The following is a 23,602-nucleotide window of genomic DNA, read 5'->3' on the forward strand; positions in this document are numbered from 1 at the left end:
TCAAAGAATAGCACTACAGTTCAGGCATACGTAAATCACAGATCTGCTTTCCTTTAGGCTAGATTATAAACAAAACTAATACAAATCTAACTACCTAGACAATTATTTTAAAACATTAAGGTCATTTATAAAATCTATATTTTGTTGCTGCAATTTGGAAAGGAAAAAAATGAGAAAAAAAAAGAAAAAAAAGTGAGAGAGATAAAAGTTTGGTTCCAATGCTACTTTTTCCAGTGCTCTGTATTTCCTTGTTTGATTGTTTCTATACTTTTTTATCATTTTATGATATCATTGTTATGAAATAAATAATCTTATTTTGAAATACCTTTGTCTTCTTATTATATCTTAGTAAGAACTGAAATATAAGTTTCTGGTTGCATTCTGGCTTCCCTTTGACACAAAAGTATTACAAGATTCTGTATGGTTGAATTAAAGATCCAGGGGGAAAATGCTTTGACTTCTGAGAGACAGCTGGGTGTGATCATTCTGAATGTTTAGATAGTTGAGTTGTTCAGACAAGCAGAAATGTTTATTAGATGTAAGGCTGTTTTCTAGCAGCAGTAAGTGAATGGATTTTTCAGGAAAATCTATGAACAAAAGTTCTGATTGCTAAAAATGTTTTGAGAGCTCCACTCCCATTAGCTGTATACTATGAGAGTCAGGAGTAAAATTCACAAAAATAAGAAAGGCCTGGGGCTGTATTTGTAAGCATAAGTTCACACATTCTGAACTTCATTCAAAATAAATACTTTTGCATTAAATTTGACCTTTTTGTTTTCTGTATTTAAAGGAAAAAATCATAGGTAGTGCTAGTACTTTTAAATAGCTGAAAACCTCAAACATCAGAAAACTACCAATTTAGAGCATGTGGGGTTCATATGTGGTTCACCTTGCTCTGTGATTGTTGGTAGTTTTTATCCTTCAAAATATGCAGAATACATTGATCAGGTGTTGCAGTTTTATCTGTAGTTAGGTAACTGTCTTCAACAAAGTTTCTAATTCTGCTGTAAAGCATACAGAAATCATCCCATCTTTGTGGCTCTGCAGGTTCTCCTACCCTTACTGAACTTCTCAAGCTTCATAGGGGTTGAGTGGAAAATCAGTGGTGTTTTATACTAAATTAAAAACAATGGAAGGCGCCAGGAAATTTATTCTGTTGTAATTACAGCAGTGAACTGTAATTTTTAATCAACAAGATTAAAGATAAAACTGATAAAACAAAGCACCATTCATTCTATATAAGTTTTGAGTTTGGAAATTGATGAGTACAAATGTATTTCATTGCTTTTATAAATTCCTGTCATGAATGAAAAAATGATTAGTCTGAATAAAATCATGTGTAAAATGTTTGTAACAAAGGAAGACAGAAGGATTTTTTTTGAATGCTACCCAGAAATGAAAGTTTGTTTGTGTTTAAGTACAATACAGGAGGAGCTAACTTTAAACAGGGTCATTATTTCTGTCCGAACTTGCTTAAATATGTCTCAAAATTCTCAGTTTCTCAAAATACCACTTAAATATAACTCATATTTCTAACACAGAGCAGGTAAGGAGGTAGGTTATATATAACCAGGTATTGAAGGTCTAGTGTTTCCATACTTGTACATACTAAAATACTTGTATTCATAGACTGCAAGAAATTACCCTTTCCATCAATGTAAAAAAAAAAATCTTCCATTAATTTATTATTTATATATGTATTTATAAATGAGGGGGTTTTGTTTGTTTCTTGGGGTTTTTTTGAGAATAGGGTGTGTTTTCTTTTTTTTATTTGACTTTGTTTTGTTTGGTTTTTTTTCTGTAGAGTTACTAGAAAATCAGGATGTGTGAAATCTAAGGAAAATTTGCCACATCTGAGACAATGCAGCAAGGGAAGAGAAGCAAGAATATTTTCATTTTCACTGATTCCTTTTTTTTTTTCAGATGAAATACTAAAATATCTCCTTTAAAATATATTTTATTAATTGAAGATCAAATGCATAAAGCACTGGTATCCCTCCAAGTTTATTTCTCTTTGTATATAATTAGAAATATGAGCTGGCAAATCACGGTTTCACAAAATGTCAATAGTGCCTTGTGCTTGTACTGCTCATTGAACAATCTTTTTGTCATGGCCTCCATGTCAGAACTTATTGGTTTTCCTTATAAATATATAAGGCAAGCAAAGCTAGATGTTGGCTTTTGTGCTGTGTATTCTCATGGGTGTCAATGACATCTGTTATGCTAAATTGTATCAGGCTTGAGACTTAAAGTGTATCCTATGTTTTATGGACAATTTATTTAAAGTGAATAATGTTTCATAGTTCTCACAGTTTCTCTAGTGTTTTAGTTTTTCACTGATTGTACAAGAATTTTGAACTAAACACACTTTTTTTTTGAACTTGGATATCTAAATCCGAGATTTTGTTTAATACTGTCAAACTCCTTCATATGAAATTTTCAACTCCATATAAACAACAGTGAGAGTTTGAATCAAAAACTATGGATGTCCTGATAGAAGCAATATTAGGTGGTTTTGTTGCACTCAATTTTCAACATATATTTTCCAGCACTCTTGTGTTCTAAAGTACCATCCCAGCTGAAGTATGTCTTAACCATGATGTCTTCAATTCTTACATAAACCCAGAAACTAATTTTAAAAATAACTCATACATAATCATGGGCCATCCCAGTTCAGATTTTATCAGTTGGCCCAAAAGAACTAGACTTGGTCTAATTCTGGATAAATCCTTTTCAGCTCTGTTCCCTGCCTTTCTGCAGAGCTACTGGCTTCTAATCCACTGTAAGTGTTACATTCCTTCTCTTTTCTAGTCAAATCAGCTCTTTATCTCTTTCCTTTAGTTTGTGATATACTGTTTTCTATCTATCAGTGAGGCCTTTGTAAGACCACTTCCCTATTTCTGCTGTTTTTCCCTCCATTTCATTTCATTGTTCTAACTCACTGAACAAGGACTCTGTACACCATACTGAACTCTTGATAAGTTTACAATTCTCTGATATGTTGTAAACCACCCACTAGAAGGCTATATGAAGTTAAAGATGAATTTGTTATGGTAGAATTTATGGAAAAGTCTGTTTCATCTCTATATTAAAAAAAAAAAAAAAAATTTGCATTTCAACAGCAGGTAATTAGAAAAATAGAGAACTGGAAATATTTTTGATCCAAAAAGATGAAGGGAAGGAAGGATTGTGACACAATAATTTAGAATTTGTAATTAAAATTATTTGGATTTAGATTGACTGTGAAGGAGTAACAGAGAGGATTTAGTAATAGAATTTTATGTGTTTAAGTATCCCCTGACTTTGAACTACACATTAAGCAAATGAAAATATGAACATTGCATATTAAAATGTATATCTCTACAGGACTTTGATCTCAAGATTGTGAGGAAAAAGTATTTACACTGAAGTTGTTCAATGGAAGAAGAAATCTTAGGTAATTTAAACAATTAAAGCAAAATACAAGATATGCTAACACAGAGAAAACAGGGAAGAACATATTCTCACTAGATAGCCTGAAAATATTAGCTTACAATAGTCTGAAAATATTAGCTTACTTGGCATGGTATCATCAGTCTGAAATATAGCTATTTCTAAAAAAAATGTATATGAATATATTTTCAAGTATTGTATATGGTAGTTAATCTCCCCTTCACCTCTTGTGATTTTAGAGTGATGATTTCCACCTAAAATAATATTCCTGCCTATACCATAGAAACAGGAGTCTGTCTAGCAGGCAAGAAACTGAAACTGACTGTAAAGTGCTGTGAAATGCACACAGTAAACATACTGAAAGAAATTAGATTATCCTCCATCACCTTTTTTTATAGAAATATGGTATGTTTCTTGTAAATTATAACAAGAACAAGCACAATGTTTTCAAACTGAAGTGATTTTTGAGATGATAGTATTCTTTAAGACACTGATCTATTTGATTATATTATCTAATACAGAAAAGCAATCTGCCACTGCTTCAGAACTGCAGATGAAAAATAGCAACACTAGAAAAGAAGAATGGACTCAGGAATAATAATAACAAAAATCAAAATCCAGCCTATTTTTCCATGCAGGGAAATCCACAGGAGGCCACAAAAACTGCTTTGCAGCACAGAAAATACACATATACTCCACTTCTTTCTCCTAATAACAGAAAAATAATGCAATTGAAGAAATTAACCTGTTCATCTTTCACAAAGAGAGTCAGCAAGACCTATGTTTAAAAATATATATATATTTTAAAGCATTTTTTCTACTTGAGAATGTTTTAGAATTTTTTAGTAACATAAATGGAAAAAATACAATTAGGCAAATTATTCTAAAAATCATAACAAATTCTTTCTTTGAAGCCTTTAGTTTCCAGACTCAGATTCTATCTGCCTATGTAACCAAAATTACTTGTACAGAAAATCAGAATCATAAGTTCTTTTACTGTAAGTGATGTCAGCCTCATTTGCTGTCAGAATGACCAGAAAATAAGGTAATCCAGAACTGAAAACAAATTTGTTTTCTTCTCTACTTAGTTGTTGACCCTTAAGTTTTGAACCAATGTGTGAGCAATGCCAGAAAAATGAGGCATTTGTCATTTAATAAGCAAAGACCTGAAGTTCAAGAAACTGAGAGAAAGGAAGAAACAATGGAATATGTGATAAGTGGAGGAAAAAAATAAAGTTGTGTGGAAATATTTCTGGAAATATGGAAAAATATTAACACTAGAAGATAGAAAACCAACTGTGAGACTATTACACTTCTAGTAACTTCTGACACATGTAACTGGTGTGGGGGGGTGTAGATAAATAAAGTGATAACACTTGTGAACTTCAAGAAAATAAAATTAGAGTAAATGGAACACTATTTTTGCAAGATAAACTATACATTAAGAATTTGAGCATTGAGGTCAAAAACCTTATTCTCAAACAGTGCACATATCTTTAATGATGTGCATAGCATTATTTTATATAACTTATAATAAAATCAGGAAAAAAAAGTGAAGAAAATTTATTGCACTACACTTTTGGTTTATGATCTTTTTTTGGAGTACTTTTAGGCAGTTCTGTGGAATCCATATAAATGACTGGGGTGTCTAGGCAGTCTGACAGCATTATTTATAGACAACAGCAATAACTGGGGACCAAGCTAGCTTGCTTGATACGTCTCTGTCTTCTACTGCTCTGAGTGGTGACTGATAACTAGGGTTAGTGAAGTTGCAAATGCACTGACATTAAACAAGAGAAATGACAAAACGAAGGGGAAATGCTTATAACAAAAAAAATGAAATAAAATGTGTTCTGTGGGAAAATCAGAACACAGCACAATACATTGTAGTTTCTCTCTCTGAACATTCTGAGTTTTACATTTTCCGTGCAAAGGGTTTACAGCCTCAGAATCATGCTGATTTCAGCTTCACTAGGGAACTCTGCAAAAGTTTACTGTACATAAGCATTTAATTTTTTCTTGTAGCAAGACAGGTTCTTGTGGAATTCTCATCATGGCAGCCCTGTATCACTTCCTGAAATGATGTGTCTGCTGTCAAATTTGTGTTACAAATTTGTACTACAAAGACAGGAAGGTTAAACGTAGGAAGCAGTGAAATTCCAAAGCAGTCTAACACATATTGCATAGAGCTGCAATGGTTTATCACTGATTCCTTCATTTGAATTGATAAGAAACAAGATAATCTAATAAAAAATAAACTTACATTAGACAAAAATCCCCCAAAACAGAGATTAGGGACAAAAATTACTGCATGAAATCATTAGGTAGGAATTAATATTTTACAGTGATTACATCTTCAGGTCTTTCAGAAAATTTTCAAATTATTAAAATATTATTTTTTTGGGAAGAACATATTAATACACATAGTCTAGTGGAAAATGGTTTTTTAAATTTATTATTAGTCATGGATTTTTAAAATTTATTATTAGTCTTAAGGGTTAACATGAGCAGACCTAGCAAAATCACAGCAAAAAAATCAGAATTACAGAGTGACTGACAGGTGTCTAGATCACTATGAAATTTGAATCTTAATATCTGCTTTTTTAGCAGCTTTACTGCAGTTCGTGTGCAGACAAGAAGTCTGCTGCCCTTTGAATATGACATTAAATATCACAGGAAGCAAGTTGGCATTTTGTTAGTTCTCTTCTTATCCCTCCTGTATGTTTGCTAATGGATGGAAATCCTCATGACAACCACAGTAGGGGAAGCTACTGTTCTCCAAATCTCAATCCAGAGACTTCTGCAATTATTTAAGCAGAGTTTGAAGCACCCAATATGTACAGTCTGTGGGAGATATTATGAAAAACTGATGTCTTCTGAGAACTTCAGGCACAGAACTGTGATTTGTATGCTGAAGGCAAGATAAAAAAAAAAAATCAGAAGTTGAGTTAAGGCCTGTAAGTTTAACTGTTAAATAGAATGGCATGGCATTTTATAGAATGAACGCAAGAAGATTTCCTCAATTTTTTTCTTAATGTAAAACTTTCCTTAGGCAGTAAAGTATCTTACTCAAGCTGTAGATTTTAGGGCACTAAGAAGTTATATTCTCCTTTCTGAAAGTTGATGTATTTAATTGTTTTGGAAGACCAGTCTTGAAGAATATTGTTATTAAGATCCTTACGCCTCTTTGTGCCACAGTAATGCATCTACCTTGACATATGCTGAAATGTTGGTGGAGAAAAGCAGTATATTTTCCTTCTAAATAACAAAATCATTAGAGATTAATGTGGGTTTATATATACATGTGTGTGTGTCTGTGTGTTTTGCTCAGTATATATCAAAATTTACCTGAGTGTTGAAGTCTCAATTATTAAGCATGGACAAATCACAGCTGAAAAGACTGGATAAGAGGATTTTCAGAGACATCCTTCCTGTCTGCTGATTCTATCATTATTGTGAAATGCAGTGAAATTTCCTGTGTTCAGAAATCAATATTATTTGCCTTTTTTGATGTGCACACAAAAATTTCTAAGATTTTTTTGAAGATAAATTTCCATGTTTAGTCTGAAAATACTATTCTGGAAAATACCTTTGCATAGTAAATACAAGCACAAAAAATTTAAATATTAGAAATATATTAAATCAGGCTAAAATTAAATTTCTTATGAATTTTTCTTTCTTTTTTTCTGTATTGGCTGCAGTATACTTAAAACTTAAGGTGGCTTTGTATACTTGGGATAAATTAGGAAGAAGGAAAAATAGGACGAACTTTGTGAAAATACTTACTATGTAGGGTGCACTGCAGTAATATTTGTTTTTAATTTTGAGCATATTGTTAAACTTGTCTACAGTGGTCATTATGTCATTAAATCACTATAAAATATCATATCCCATTAATCACTATAAAAAGAGAAAGAAACACCTTGAAATTTTTCTTGGCATATAGAAGTGCTGGACAGATGCAGACATTGAGGAGGATTAACTGTCTTATATTTTCTACTTCATGCATACATTCATACATGTCATTAATTTCTAAAATTATTTTTGGGGTTGAATATAAATATCAGCATTTTGATAGGACTTGGGAAGATTTCTATAGCTTCCCATGAATTATCAGAGTGGTCCCTTGATGAAGAAGGTGTAAAAAGTAAGTCAGAAGCACAAGGCAGGCCATGAGAAGCACAAGGCAGGAGTTTCCAAGAAGCCATTTGGCATTAGCATTGTGTAGCAGCAGGTTCTCTGGGTTCTCTGAAGGAGAGAGCAAATAAGGGGGAAAAAGGATCTGTGAACTATTAAATCAAGACAAAAGTGAAAAGACTAGAGCCAAACTGTACAGAATAAAACCATAATTACTCTCAAGGCATCAGATCAATTTCCAGGGCAGCATTATCTATGATAACTCTTGGCAGCTCCTTTGTTTATCAGGACATTTAAAGTGGCTGTAGGTGCAGGACTCACATGTAATATGTTATATAAAATGGAAGACTGTGATCATTCTTCATATACTAGATGGAATTGAAAAAAAAATTAGGAGTGAGAAGCTTATAAATAGCACAAGAAAACAAATATTCAGGGTTTACTGTGCCTTTAAGCATAGCATGCTTCCTGCTGAAAGAGCTCCCAGTTAGCATTTCAGCTGGGAATCAACATATTATAATTCCTCTTTTGGCGTTTTCTTGTTTTTAGTTTTCCTCCATCTAAAATAAAAGTAAAGCAGTCTGAATAAAAAAGAGGTTTGCTCTATATGTATAGCAACAAAACCATGACAAGAGATTGATGTGTCTATTAAAGAAGTAAGTGAGGGAAATCATATCTTAGTTTTGCTAAAGATGTGCTTGCTGTTCTTTTTCTAAATGCTTTCGAGTAAAATTTTATGTTTAAAAAAAAAAACCTGTTCATTCAGCAAAATCAGGCAAATAATAATTTGTGTTCCAGGATAATATTGAAAATAGTATTCATGTGAACACCCAGATTCCCAACAGACTATAGGTTCAATGATCAGAAACTTTCCGTGCTATTAGCTGACAGCTTCTTTGAGACATAGCAGAGCCTAAAATAGGCTTGAAGGGTTTGTTTGTTTTGGGTTGTATTTTTTTTTTTTCCAGTGAAGAAGATTGGAATTGCCACACAGAAAGCTGCTGCATCTGACATTATAAACAGCTGGAAAATTCTGGGTATAAAAATTCTTAAAACTACTGTTAAATACATTTGGAAGCATCATGGTGAAGCTCCATTGGTTACAGATACTCCTCCTCTTTTTGTCCCTGTTTCAGTTTTGTAACAGCCACTTGTTTACTATCAATCCACATCAAGTGGATTGATAAGATAAGTTGACTGTGCAAAACATTGGCGTCTCATAAAGCAGTGTTTGGACCACATAGGATTAATGGAGGCAGATTAATAAAACTTAATAAATAAAAATTAGAAACAACACAGACAGGTGAAAGCCTATTGATATTTTTCGCAGTTTTAATTTTCACATTGTTTCATTCTACATTTTAGTTATACTACTGGTCACCAAAATTCATTTCTGTGCAATGGGTTTGGAATGTTGCAAATGAGAACAACTTCTTAATGTCCGTGATGATATGATTGTAAGCATCTTATTTAAGATGTATTTCTGCCTATCTGTGCATAAACGCTTATCTGCCTATTATTTATCTCATCTGATCATATAAATGATAATCACAGGGCTTCCCACTGCACTTAGTATTAATAAAACTCTTGAGAGTGCCTGAAATAAATCAAATTTTAAATGAGCCTTAAACCTTAACTAACCTGCCAAGCCTTAAGACAAAGAACATAGCTCAGAAGTGGAGGACATGGAAATTTTACTGGGTTGCAGAACTTGGTATTACTTTTGAGTTGTGCCCTGGCAACACCTCAGGGCAAGGCTAAAGTCACTGCTGCCTTGTCCTTTCATCCTTGTGCATGGAATGAAAATAAAAAGGGACAATCCAGATCTAGCTGCAAACCAGCACATGACAGATGACTGATGTACCTATGTCTCAGCAAATACACAGAGATACAGTGCAAGAATGATAAATGGCCTGTAGTTAAGCAGAAAATCAGTTCTCCTTGACAACCTCCATTTTTGTGATTGCAGAATAGTTATTGAAGTCCAAGGCAATAACAAAATCAACTACTAAGAACGAATCTGTAGCAAGTATTTTAACATCATGGTAAAACTGGAAACATAATTTAAGGAAAAAGGACCAATTTCCTCAGACTTGCAAGCATTGGTATTGTCTTCTCATTGACTTTCACATTTTCAAATTAACAGAAAGAGTAAAGCCCTAGTTTTGAACAGATTCTTTTGCAGTGGAAGTGTCTTTGAACAACTGTGAAGTCAGCCAGTATGTCAGGTCCCCATCGTCTCATCTATGAAGCTAATAATAAGCTCCAGAGTGTTAATGAGAAATGGTAAGTTGCTCAAAAAACAAGTCAGAGTATAGACCCTTAAATTAGATGGTCCAATACAATTTTTTGTAATAGCATCCTATCTTGATTTGCATTATATTAATAAGTCTTAAGTTGCAAATGCAAGATGTACCTAGGGGTGTGTATTCTATCACCCTCTGTTAGAGGTGGGCCAGTTATCTGCTGTTAATTGGGCCACCTGTTAAAACCAGGTGGCAGATAGATTTCTCTATCTCCTCCACAAACCAATCCTCCCTCCAGAAAATATCTTCTGTTAATGGGCCATTGAGTTGCACTGCCTGACCGATAAAATGGCATCATCCCATTGTGAGGTGCTCCACCCAGGGGGAGGAGCCAAGCATTCCTACCTGGATATAATCTGAGATTTAGAACACGGCACACAACCTTTTCCCACTGGACTCCTAGAAGAAAACCCAGCCCATCTACATCATCACTGAACCTTCAGAAGAAAACTATACCCTTCTACAGGATCACAATTTCTACAGAACCACACCTGTCACTCCAGGAGGACTGTAGCCACCATTTAATTGAACTGCTACCAACATCCTGACCCACAGTGTGTCAGGTTGTGTTCTGTCAGGATTGTTTTGTATTACTGCATTTTTGTTTTTACTTTTCCTAATAAAGAACTGTTATTCCTACTCCCATATCTTTGCCTGAGAGCCCCTTAATTTCAAAATTATAATAATTCAGAAGGAGGGGATTTACATTTTCCATTTCAAGACAGGCTCCTGTCTTCCATAGCAGACACCTGTCTTTTCAAACCAAGACATCTTATTACCCAAATCATTCATGTATGCATGTATACATGGGAGTCATGGGATCCCACCTCTGGGTGTTGTCCAGCCCTGTCTTCCACAACTACTACTGAAAAGGTAAAGGTGAACACAACACTTCTATGACCTTGTGTGCCAAAATGTAGATTTGTAATATCCCATTTGGAGAATACCTTCAGAAACTCCCCATGTCGAGTTTAGAATGGAAATAGAGAAATTATCCCATCTTCTTAAATTTGGATCCATGTGACTTCTAAATAGAGAACACAGACATTCTGAGGCAGTCTCCTTCTTACAGATCTCAGCTGTTTTTCTTGCTATCAAAGCAGCCACAGACAGCTTGCTTGGACACCATGGCGAGAGATGAGTCAGACCTCTTCATGCAGCAGAAAGTTTCCTCATGCCCAGCGCTTCTGAAGACCATCATTCTGAATGATGCAGATAGGATGGTTTGTACCAGAGAAGCTATCATACTGTGACACAAAATTCTGCAGATATTTTTGAAGGAAAAAATTGTTTTTACCAAAGTGTAGTGTGGATGGAATTGCTGTCAGGTGTTTGAGACCCTCCAGGGTCTGGGATCTCAAGTCTGAATCCGATATCATTAATCAGAAATTATGAAGTCTTTTTATTGACCAAAAAACAAAGGACAATGGTGGTTTTTCCTTTCTGACAATTAAGAAAATAGGCCCCTAATTTAGACACTCAAAAATTGCAAAACCTACTGTTACTCACAGTTTGAAAAACCATCCATGCAAAACTTATATATAGCATGTTTGCAGTCTGCCTAATATTTATTCAAAAACCTTTCCCACTGCAGCTGGGAATGCCGTTTCTAACCACTGAAGACAAGTGCAGAACACTGGGGATGTAGAACAATTGGCATTGTTAAAGGCAACAGGGACAGCTTTCATCCAAAACATACTACATATCTCACAGATGCTGGTTATCTCCCAGAGCTGGTACTGATAAATGATGTACAACACAAGTGAATGCTGAGACACAGCCAAGCAGAGAAAAGGATATCTAGGAGGAATTCCTTCACAGAAAGAGGCAACTCATTAAAGGAAGAGAGCAGGTACAGCATTTATTTTTCCTTTGCACATCTGTGTTCCTTCTCTCTTAAACTTAGGACTTGTTTGCATGCTCTATTTCAAGACAGAATTTGGGCATGACAGCAAAGCCATTATTTCTTTGTGCCTAGGATGGGTTTATGTTGGTATAGATATGATCAAGTGTAGGGAGGTCTTGAAAAGGTGTTCTGCTCTTCTGGGAAAGCAGTGTTCAGACTTAAAAAGGGGCTCTGCGATTCAATATGCCTTACTCTTACTCCCCTGAAATGGATAGCAGGTTCCTAGTTTTCCTCCTTTCACTTTGATTTTTCATCACGTTGCCCTAAAGAACATCTCTGTTGTTTGAAAGGTTGTACAGTTTTTTTCTGAATTTCCTGGTTTTGGCTGAAGTTGAGTTAATTTTCTTCACAATAGCTGGTATGGGTTAATGTTTTGGATTTGTGGTGAAAAGGGAGTTGATAATTGACAGATGTTTTTGTTATTGCTGAGCAGGGATTGCACAGACCCAAAGTCCTTTCTGCTTTTTGTACTGCCACACTGGTGAGGATATTGGGGGTGCTTTGGAGGCTGGGAGGAGACAGAGCTAGGACAGATGACCCCAAGTGACCAAAGGGATATTTCAGACCATATGGCATCATGTTCTGTATATAAGATGTGGGAATAAGGAGGAAGGAGATGAGGTTTGGAGTGATGGCATCTGTCTTCCCAAGTCACCATTACATGTGATGGGGCCCTACTCCCCTGAGGGTTGCTGGACACCTTCCTGCCCATGGGAAGCAGTGAATTAGCTCCTTGTTTTACTTTGCTTGTGTGTTTGGCTTTTGCTTTCCCTATTAAATTTTCTTAATCTCAACCCTTGAGTCTTCAAGCTTTCCCTTCTCTGATTCTCTTCCCAGTCATGCTGATAGGAAGGAGAGTGAGTGAGTGGCTGTGTGGAGCTTCATTCCAAGTTGGGGTTAAACTGTGACACGAGTCTAACCTGTCTCATATATTAAACTGTGTAAAGAACATTTGCAACTAATTGAAAACACGCATAAACTTCACAGATGAATGCTTCAGTCATTATCTTTCAATTATAAATCTTGGCTCTATCTATTCTTCAATATCTGGTTTTGAAACCACCTTCAAATCCTGACCTATAAGCTCAGTAGCTTGTGTAAGATCTGGAAGATAAAGAACCCTTTGAGTTTTGGCTCTGCATTATGTCAGATGCTATTTATGGGGAAATATAAAAATTACAGTCTATGGTGACTATGGTGTGGCATATATTTAATAGAATAGGCATAATTTTCTCAGAAACACTGATGTTTGAAAGCAGAAATCAAAGAATTTGCAGTATGCTATACCAGGCTCTGATCTACTTCCAGCAACAATAGGAGAGTTTTTAAAAGAAACCACAGACTTTTATCCACTCAGCTCTTAGGTTCAGAACCAAACAGTTCTGAGTATTAAAGTGTGACTCACTGACACTGATTCAGTGGTCACTGAGGACATTTTAAATTTACCCCAGTGTAGGTGATTATAGATCCACTTGAAGTGGTATGATCCAGCAACCATGAGGACATAGTTCTCAAAATCTTAAAAATTGCTTGTTTTAATTTGCTGTTGATGCTAAAATATTTTCTTTAAAAATTGTGTCTCTTTGGGCAATTGCTGACATATATAGGGGAATGTTCTAATGAAATTTTAATTTTTGAAAAAAATTGCTGAAAGCAATATGAATAAGTGAAGAAATGTAAGTATTCACAAATTCCTTTTTCTTACACAGGAAGGGAAAAAAGACTTTTGATTTATTAAAGTATTATGTTTTAACATTTTAAGGTTTGAGTTGCTTGTCCAATTTGTAGCTATTTGATTGAAATGACTTTCCATTTTGGAATTTATTTTATTTTAGGAAGAAAGAATACAAATTTAAAAAATAATTATTAATTGATGAGATAAAAAATGCTGGTGATTAACAAGTTATTATCTTTTATGGTTTATGATTCATTTTTATTTTCATTGAAATAAGGAGTCTTAAGGGCCAGGGAAACTATATATATATAAATAATATATATATGTATATAAATATATATATTTTTAATGGTTTACGGATAGGAAGAGAAAAGTGAATAAATTAAGCAAAATTTTTCCCAATAATTTTCATAGACTTTATTTCTCAGTTCCACTTCATAATATGAACACAGAAAATGTTACAAGTCATGTCACGCCTCCCTTGATCATTATCACCATATTCAGTTCAAAACAAGATTAAATAGGTACAAACTGATCAGAAAGTAATTTGGCTGGTCACTGGAAGAACAATATTAATCATCAGAAGATAATGTATTCTTTTAGCCCTGTTCATTCTCTCAGAATTAGTTCTAGAGCCCAAAATTATTCCATGGCCAAAGTAGTCTGGATTTAAGCAACAAAATCAATTAACCCGATTAATCATAGATCCATTTGTTCAATGGAAGTTGTGATATAACAGCAGACTGTGGTGCTGAATGATTAATGAATTTTCTTTCACTCCTGAGAAGCCACAAATAGGAGTATGATTTTTCAGTTCAGTTCTATCAATAACTATAGGCCTCTATGCCAAATATCGCACTAGTTTTACAATAATTTTTGCTCTTCTAATGCATGCTGACATTGAGAAGCAACTCAGGTGTTTAGTGATTCCCTTCTTTCCCTTCATTAGTAGAGAGACTGACTAAACAAAGGGACTTTAATTGTTGGGTTGGGTCATAACAAGATACACGGCTGGGTCTAATTACCTCTCCTCCCTGCTGCAAGAAGGGTCATGTTTTAAAATGGAAAAGAAAGGAGTAAAATCTCCTCTTTTCCCCAGAAAAAGAGCATGAAGGAAGGTGGGAAGAGTAATCAGTATCCATGTCTGGTCTTTCTCTTCCTTACAGTAGAATCACATTTTTATCCTTGCATCCCATAGAGATAGAAATCTGTAGATTTTTTAAGTCTGGGATATATTTAACTCTTTTTCTTCCACAAGGATGCTACAAAATCTACATCACCACAGTAATTGTTTATGATATCCTAAAGAAAATCAAACAATGAGTGAAAGTTTTATGGCCGGTGTGAATGATGAAATCTTTGTATGCAGACAGCATGGGGTGGGAAAGGTTGTTTGGATATTTTCCTAGGGTCTGTGCTATGAAATTACAAATCTAACAGAATAATCAATGAAACTTATGTTTCACAGTCTAATAGTTGTCTTCTGTATCCTGAACCTGAGTTATCAGTCCCATGGAAGCAGGCTGAGTTTGAAAAAGTGTTTTTCTTCACACTACCTGCCTACCTGTGATTAGTCTTGCATTGGGTGACTCAATTTACTTGTTTATGAGACACATATTAGCCGCAAAAATTAATTACTTGTGTCTCTTCAGGACTGTAAAGAAATACCCACATTGCCCTGTATCAATTTGTTAAAGAACAAGATGGCTTAACTGCCCCACTGTAAGCTCATTTGCCTAGAAACTTCAGTATATTACAGTACACAAAAACTGTGCAACTGCTTCTAATAATGCTTGTATGAACGACTCATCCAGCAATAGTGCACACAGTGGATGGGATATAATCCCAGTCCTCCTTGAGAGGACAACCACAGACATAAGCAGAAGAGTTCAACCTGATGCCAGTGCACACAAATCTGACTGCTTTGTCTATTTTCCTCACAATAGACTGATGTAAGCCACCAAAAGAAATATTTGCCTTTTCAGTGTCGGATCAATGATCCACAAATAAAGAAGCCTTAATATCAAGAATTAGAATAGATTGGAGATGTGTTACTTTTGTCTTCAGCATACTTGAAAAATTAAGCCCATTATGAAGATTTGTGTACACATTGGTTTTCTTGTGTTTTGCATTTTTTAAAGTCTTTCTTATATGCAAATCCAGAATTAATATACCAGTGCAACTCTAAAGGAGATATTGAAGTATGCCAAATGTACACAATAATTAAAATATTAAATTCATTTTTACCAACTTTGTAGGTAAAGTTTTACAGTTATTTCAGTGACGTATTGCAAATCAGATGTTATACTTGTGCAACATATTTGTTTGAGTTTAACTGAGGATAATCGCATGAGATGAGAGAAGAGGAAAACTCAGAGGTAAGATAAGACTGTCTTTCATTGAGTTTGGCTGTGGTTGTTATTTTGCTGTGCAGTAACCATCTGGGACACTGAAGATAACTTCCTGATAGTAGAAGTCAGTAAAGTGAAGTCTGGTATTTATTTAGTATAATTGGCTACATTTACAAAAAATTCAAGAGTATATCCATATCAGAGGAGTATAACAAAGAGAAGTTTTTGTTGGGATTTTGATTTAAACACTAATGACAACTCTTTTAATTATATTTTAAAAATGGAAACAAACAGAAAAACAAAGCAAAACAGACTTATTCAGGCCTTTTCTTCAAGTCTGCCAAAGCATACATATCAGAGGAGTATAACAAAAAGAAGTTTTTGTTGGGATTTTGATTAAAACACTAATGACAACTCTCTTAAATTATATTTTAAAAATGGAAACAAACATAAAAACAAAGCAAAACAGACTTATTCAGGCCTTTTCTTCAAGTCTGCCAAAGCATTTACAGTGCAATAATACCCTTCTTCCATTCTTCCACAGCTGTACCTTGCTTCTGGGCTGTGACAGAGAAATTAAAAGGTGTTTAAACAAACATAAACTATAGGCCTTGTGTGATTATATCTTTCCACATTTAAACAAAAAAACAAATGATGTTTTACCTTTTAGACAATGACAACAAATCTTAACTGAAACAGTTTGAAGTATTTAACTCTGTCAACTTTCAGTCATCATTTGAAGATTACTGTAAAATCATATTTCTGTATTAGAAGTGGCGTTCTTCTTGGAAAGAAAGTTTGCATATTCCGTTTCCTGGTATGTAACCTATTCAGACCTTATTAGTTCATTCTAAATTCATAGACCCATGTAAGGGATGTGAGAGATCCAACCAAAAAAAAACCAACAAAACCAAAAACCAGAAGACCTGAAAGATTTTGTTGTAATAGAACAAAGCATTTTATTCCAGGTAACTAGCAGGCCAAATTGCTTGAATTATCACATTTATTGAAATACATACTGCTTTATTGAAATCCATAAAACACTTTCATTGTGTTCTATGAAATAATGTTTAGGGAACATAGGTTTTTTTTTTATTTGTTTTTCTAAACACTGAGTCTATATATGTGTGTATATAAGGGGGTATATGCTCATATTCTTTAGTTTTATCAGCCATTCTCACACATAGAAATAGTGTTTGGACTTGTGAGGTTGAAGGGGACAGAAAGGTACATCTACGCCTCAAAACTTGTTTAATTCTTTCAGATTTTGATTTTTGAGCTAACAGTGTTATCTAAGCATCTCTCATTAGACTACAAGCAAAATTGATATAATCAACAGAGAATTTCAGAATTTTATAATAAAATTCATGAAGTTTGTCAGAAAACACAAAAATAAAATCCCTAGGCTAAACAAAAAAAGTGAGATGTCAAGGTTTGGACTATCCAGGACACACCTTGATAATGAATAAAGCAGACTCTGACTAAGAATTTTCTTAGATTCTGGATTTCAGAGGAGCTCTTGATTTGTGTGGTCTCTGTTACATCGGATGGGCAATTTGTCTCATCATGGTTTAATTTGTCACACACCACTTACTTACCAAATCCAGGGAAAAGAATAGTCTTAAGGATACTTATATTTGATTGTTTCAGTAAGGAAATGATGTTCTTTATACTCTCAGTGTCCCTACCTTATAATTTGCAAATATGAAATGAATAACTCAAAGTGGTGACAGATGAAGTCCAAACACTCATGATAAATAAAGTTGTTTAAAATCCAAGTATCATTTCCTGTGAATATAAAAACTAACCTTTTTTTTTTCCTTTTGAGATCAAGGCTTTGAAAATTTTACTGCTTTTTTTAAAAATCATAATACCAAGAAATTAGACAATATTCAATTGAATGTAAGGAGTATTACAGAAGAAGAAAAAGGTGAAGCAAAAATTTGATACATGTAAGATTGATAGTCAACAGAGCTTTTTGTGTGTGAAGCACAATAATCTTTATGGAAAAAAACATCAAGCTGCAGTAACACAATTTTGATAACTTGCCTTGGCTGCTGTAGGACATTTATTATCTCATTACCATGAATGTTGTTGTAGACTCACTAGGATTTTAAATTTAATTACTCCAATTTCAAATAAAATTGAGAGGAAAAAAGAGGGGAACAAATAATAAAAATATGTTGGAAGACCACAGATGAAATAAACAATTATGAGGTTGATATTAACCCTTAAATTGCACAATGTATTTTAAGTTAATTTCATTAAATAGATTTTATCATACTTTGAATTTTTCAGAATGTTTCTGGGTGACTTTTTTACTAAAGATAAATATTATTCCGTATGTGTGTGTGTATAAACATATTTATGCATAACAATAAAAGATGCTTTATTAATTTGGGCTGCTGACCATAACTAGAAGTTAATAAACTGGACTGACAACTGTAAGTGGAAGATATGTCAGATCAAAGGTACAAATAAAATAGTGCTTAGTGCTAAGTTAGCATACAACTTCTAAAATAATGGATTAATTCCACAGCATAAAAAATATTTTTCATATGCCTTTTTTGATCATAGATATTAGAGCAAGGCAATGCATCAGTCTATTCACCCTTCAGTATGCATTATTTGATGATTATAACTGTATCATACCCATGCTTTAAATGTAATGGATCAAGTACTCTTGATTTCTCTCAAGGAATCTAAAGGATGATTTTTATTGCAGACCATCAAACTTCAGTCTTGATCTTCAGCTTAAAGGAAGACATGTAATACCTCTGGAAAATAATCTTATTATGGAAATATCATTATGTCCTCTGGCACATGTATATCTGCCTAAAATCAAATGAACAGACAACCTGACGGTGGGATCACTTGTAATGAACCACTGTTAACACTGATAGTGACTTTCAATTGTCACTCTTGCAAAGATGGTAATTAACATTTCTTCAGCATAAGAACTCCCTCAAAACAATCAAATATCATTTTACAGTTAACTGAGTATTATATTGAAAAGAAGTTAAATAGTTGGAAAACTAGCTGGCAGCATTTTAACATTAAGATTTCTGCCCTCTGTTGCCAAATTAATGTGCAAGCAAGGACTGGAATGGAATTTCAAACATTTGCTTATGGAAAAGCTCCTGTGTGTCTGAGGCAATCTAGAAGACTAACTCCATCTTTTTAGGTGACAACTTTGTGGAAACATATGTTGTAACCAAGACATGAGAGCAGGTCACATAAATATTACTAATCTATTTTTCACTAGAAACCTTGAACATTAGGGAAAGCAGCTTAAACAGCAAACTCAGCTTCGTAGGCCTCCAAAGCAAAAACAAGTAGCTGCTTCCCAGAAATCTCAGTGCTGTTGAAACTAGACTGCTACTATGATATACAGTTTAATTTTGATATGTCTGTGTGACATGTATCATAGTATTTGATACAAGTAAATTTGAACAACTGTGCTTATTCTACCAGTACAATTCTTATGATGTTTCATAGCTTGCATAACTCAGGCTTTTTTTTTAATGGTAAAGTAAGAAACAGAGGAAATTGAGTAACTATGATCAGTACTTGAAAATGCAGAAGAATATTTACTTCGTTGAGAACTTGGTGCAAAATTTTAATTAAGACATAGTTTATAGCTTATTATGGAAAGTGAAACAAAATAATCATGTTGCAGTTTTCATATAATGTAATTTTACTTTTTGCTCTGCGTTTTTTCTTTCCTTGCTTAAAAAAAAAATCCTAAATCCTAAGTCCATCCTAAAGAGTATGGACCTGTACACCTATGTCATGCAAATGAAAGTAACAAAACAATTTCTATAGCTGATATTCGTAAGTTTCCCATAGCATAATTTCAGTTACACAAAAGGAAGATTTTGTTTACTAAGTTTTCTTTGACATTTGAGTTCAGTTAGTGCCATGGCAGAAGACAAGTTGATTAGGTCATTTGCATCATCTAAATGGAATTCTGAGTAATGTCATCATTCAGTGGGTCATTGAGAACAGAAAAGTGATTGTATCCCATCAAACCAGGCTTTATAATCAAGCAAATAATACTTGGAATGTATCATTTGTCTGTACAGATACAAAGTCTGATTGGATGATATTCAGATAAGGAATATGGACTTTGAATTTTAAAAGGGTGCTTAAGAGTGGGGAAAAAAAGAAAACATTAAAAAGAAGGAGAAGAAAAACACCTTTCAAGTGAATCTCTGTTTGATTCCAAACTTATTCACATTAGTCAGATTTGAAATCACCTTTAAATATGTTGAGATGCAGCCAGTAAAAAAAATATTTTCAGTAACAGTATAATTTTATTTATACTCATGGTTTATTCTGATGGAAACAGTGTTTGTCTAGTGGACTGTATATTTTATTATGTTCAAGATATCCCCCCCATTTCAACAGGAACCATAGGTGTTACTAACCAAACCAGCCTTAAAAAAAACTTGTATAGGAACATTTAACTTCAGCTGCCTGAAGCACTTGCCATTCAGTCAGCCCCAAATGGCTCAAGTTAGTCCAAACTATAAAAAGCACTTTCATTTAAAGCACATACCACCACTGGAGAGGTGTTGAATCTGTTGCGTATTAAGTTAGCCTTTGTCAGCAGAACATTGCAGGGATTTAAACGTGTGTTAACAAATTACCTTCATTCAGAACACCAACTTGACCTGAATCTCCTGAGCTATAAAATTCAGCATGATCAAAAAAGAGAAAGGAAAGTGACAGTATAGGTTAGACTCTTTTGAAATTCTAATGTTTCCACTTTCAGTACAACTGGCAAGAGTTTTAAGAAACTGGAGAATATCTTCTATTGACTAGAATATGAAAGAATCTGAATAATACTGTTTAACCTCTATAGTATAAGGAACATATATTCACACGTGTCTGTATATCTTGCCTTAGGCCAGTGTCAAGGAAAAGAGAGTGTTCAATCCTGTAAGGTACTGAGTACTCTGGCTGTGATCCAGCAAAGCACTCAGCTATGTGTTTAAATTTAAGTACATGGATCATGCCACTAACTTCAATGGGATTATGCTTAAAGATAAACCAACCTTAAATGCTTTGCTGGATCACAGCCACAGTGCTCAGTGTAGGGTGAATACAAATACAGTCTGAGAGGAGCATTTCCTCTCTGTTTCAAGTGAGACTTCACAAAATACATAAAAAAGTTTTTGTCAGGAAAGGATGTTAATATAATAAGCAGACTGAAAACATTCAGAAGGGTGGGATGATTAATAAATCCTGGGGTCCTTATGTTCAAACAAATAGGCAAAGCAACCAACAAAAACCAAGCTTCGACTTTCCCAGGCTCAGATATTAATTTTTTTTTCATGTCACATAATGACTGAGCATGGACTGGGATATAGATAAAGCAGCAGAATTTGAGTGAAAGAGTAGAGATAGAGGCAAACAATGTTCCCTTTTATCCTTAGCCAAATTTTTCTGATTTTAGCTGTGGCCTCTCTTAATTTTGTAATTGAAAAGAACAAGAAGGCTCTAAGTTTAAGCATATGAGAATACCCTCACAGAATACACATCAATTGAAATCAGACAAAGCAGGCTATATAATTAGAGGCAAGTGATATTCTTATGGGTCTGATGCTGTTCCAGATGAAAACAACATGAAAGTACACTTAGGAAACAAAGAATATTTCAAAAAGCAAAAGCAAACCTGTGCTTTTCAGCATTATATATAAATACTATTAACTTTATCATTTGGTATACATGTTTGGAACTTCCCTTGGCTCCTGCCAGTGTAAAGAGGACCTGGTTAAAGCCCTGGAGCCTACTGAAAGAAGTCAGATGAACCATACTGGTCTTTCAAAAAGTGAAGCAAATGAGAAGAGAAAGAACCTGTCATGCTTCCACCACTCGCCTGTTCTTGATGGGCAGCAGCAAAGGGTTGGCACCAATTTTTCTTTTATTATCATCAGTCGAGGTTGCCAAATCTTTGGACAAATCTGCAAGTTTGTCTTCAAACAGTAACTATCACAACAACTCAGGTGGTGAAAATGGACTGCAACAGTGTTTACCAGGGTGATGATATGACTTGAACAAACACGTAACAATTGCAAAATCCTGGGCAGCCTGACTGACAAAATGACAACCAAGTCACATTTATCTTCCCATAGAAAAGATAGCACGTTCCCTAAAATAGCATACAAAAACCTAGGAGTGCCTCAGAAAGTTTGGCCTCTTGTGGTTTTCTGAAAGGCTTGAACCATATTTAAAAATAATACACAATACATAAAATAGGGCTTCATATTTCAAGAGAAATAATTAGACAGCATTGCACTTTCTAGCTAACAGTTCTTGCTGAAGCAATGGGCAGCTCTGGAAAAAGTCTGCCACAGTGCACCCTGAAGTACAATCAAATCAAACTGATAAAGAATTCTATCAGAGGTTAGTGAACATGAAACACTTTTGAACTACAAAGCGCCCAAGCAACTCAGCATGTGTATTTTTTCCCCAGGTTTATCTCATTCCCAGAATTCAACTTCTCACCTTTTCATCATATCCATCAATTTCTTCCTTGTTGAGAAACAATTATACCCTAGGAATCTCTTGAACTCATTTATACTCTATTATTGAACCTTGAACCTTGTTCTATGGCTTTATTTTATTTTTTTTATAGAAGCCCTGCTCTAATTTTCTATTTACTCCTAAATCCTTAATGCTATAAAATATTCTTCAGATTCAAAATTTGTCACCAACAGCTATGAGTTTCTTTTTCAAACTGAAAGGCTTTTGATTCAACTCTTGAAATTTGAAGGATGTTCTCTATTTATACAAGTACATTTTATGTTTTGACCAAATATACATAATGTTTTAAACGGGGACATATTTTATTACTTATATTCCCATAGATCTACTTTTTAACCACATAATCAAATCAGGGAAAAAAAAAAAACAAAAACCCAGAACAAAAACCAACCCAAAAACCCCATAAACATTGAACTGGTTAATTTTTCTTTCCCATCATACACAGATTTTTATCTCTCTATAAAGAGTATACACAAGAGTTTAGTAGATGTATGCAGTATAGAAACTCATTGCCTAGTGTTTTGAAATGCTTTTGCAATTTTTTACAAAAGCTTAATTTTGTTTGACTGAAAATTCCACTTGCCTCCAGGATGGGAAAATATTTTAATCTGTAGTTCATGGATGCTTACCTAACTCAAATAAAGAGATAATTGCATTTTTGAAGCTCAGCATCTCTTCCATAGCTTCTGTAAAAATCACTGTGATACCTGTAGCAGCTCTCTTCCTGGGAGGCAAGTGTCCATCAGGAGAATTATCATCAGAACTGGAATTTTTTGGGAACTTCATCAAAGAGACTGAGAATTAAAGGCATTTAGAAATATAATTTTCTTCCAGGGTTAGACTTAATTCTGTTCTAAGGCACTTTAGTGAAGTTGACTGTTTTTTGACAATTGCAATGCCCTGCTGAGGCCGTGATAGAGTTTAGGTTGATCTTGAGGTCAGCTCTTTATCCAAGCTCTTGGTTTGTTTCCACACTGATGCTAAGTCAGGTTTTCAACACTTAGGTGAACTCCTTTGCAAAGTCAATGCTCAGTGTTCACAATGTCAGTACATAACAACTGAGCTCTTGATTTTGAACTGAGAATAACACACTGGCAGCTTAGCTTGAACTTAAGGTGCTTATTAGGTCTAGGGAGAAGTCTCCTGCTTTGAATATGAATGAAGTTAGATGTAAAAGAAAGCTAAAGCTTAAGTTTACACTTCATCAGGGAAAGAGGCACCCAGAATTTTTTACTGATTATGT

At 34.3% G+C, this 23,602-nt stretch overlaps 1 protein-coding gene across 1 annotated transcript in view; it reads left to right on the forward strand.

Annotated features, from left to right (window-relative positions):
- The first annotated feature begins 11,594 nt into the window (after positions 1-11,594).
- The window catches only part of CDH19 (cadherin 19), a 114,087-nt gene continuing 102,079 nt past the window's right edge, over positions 11,595-23,602 (forward strand). Inside the window, exon 1 of the mRNA XM_039711175.1 lies at positions 11,595-11,727. The gene's annotated coding sequence lies outside the window, so the exon portion shown is untranslated. The remainder of the gene's footprint in view (positions 11,728-23,602) is intronic.

Source organism: Passer montanus, unplaced genomic scaffold, assembly GCF_014805655.1.
Source record: "Passer montanus isolate IOZ18808 unplaced genomic scaffold, ASM1480565v1 scaffold24, whole genome shotgun sequence".
NCBI classification, from domain to species: Eukaryota; Metazoa; Chordata; class Aves; order Passeriformes; family Passeridae; genus Passer; species Passer montanus.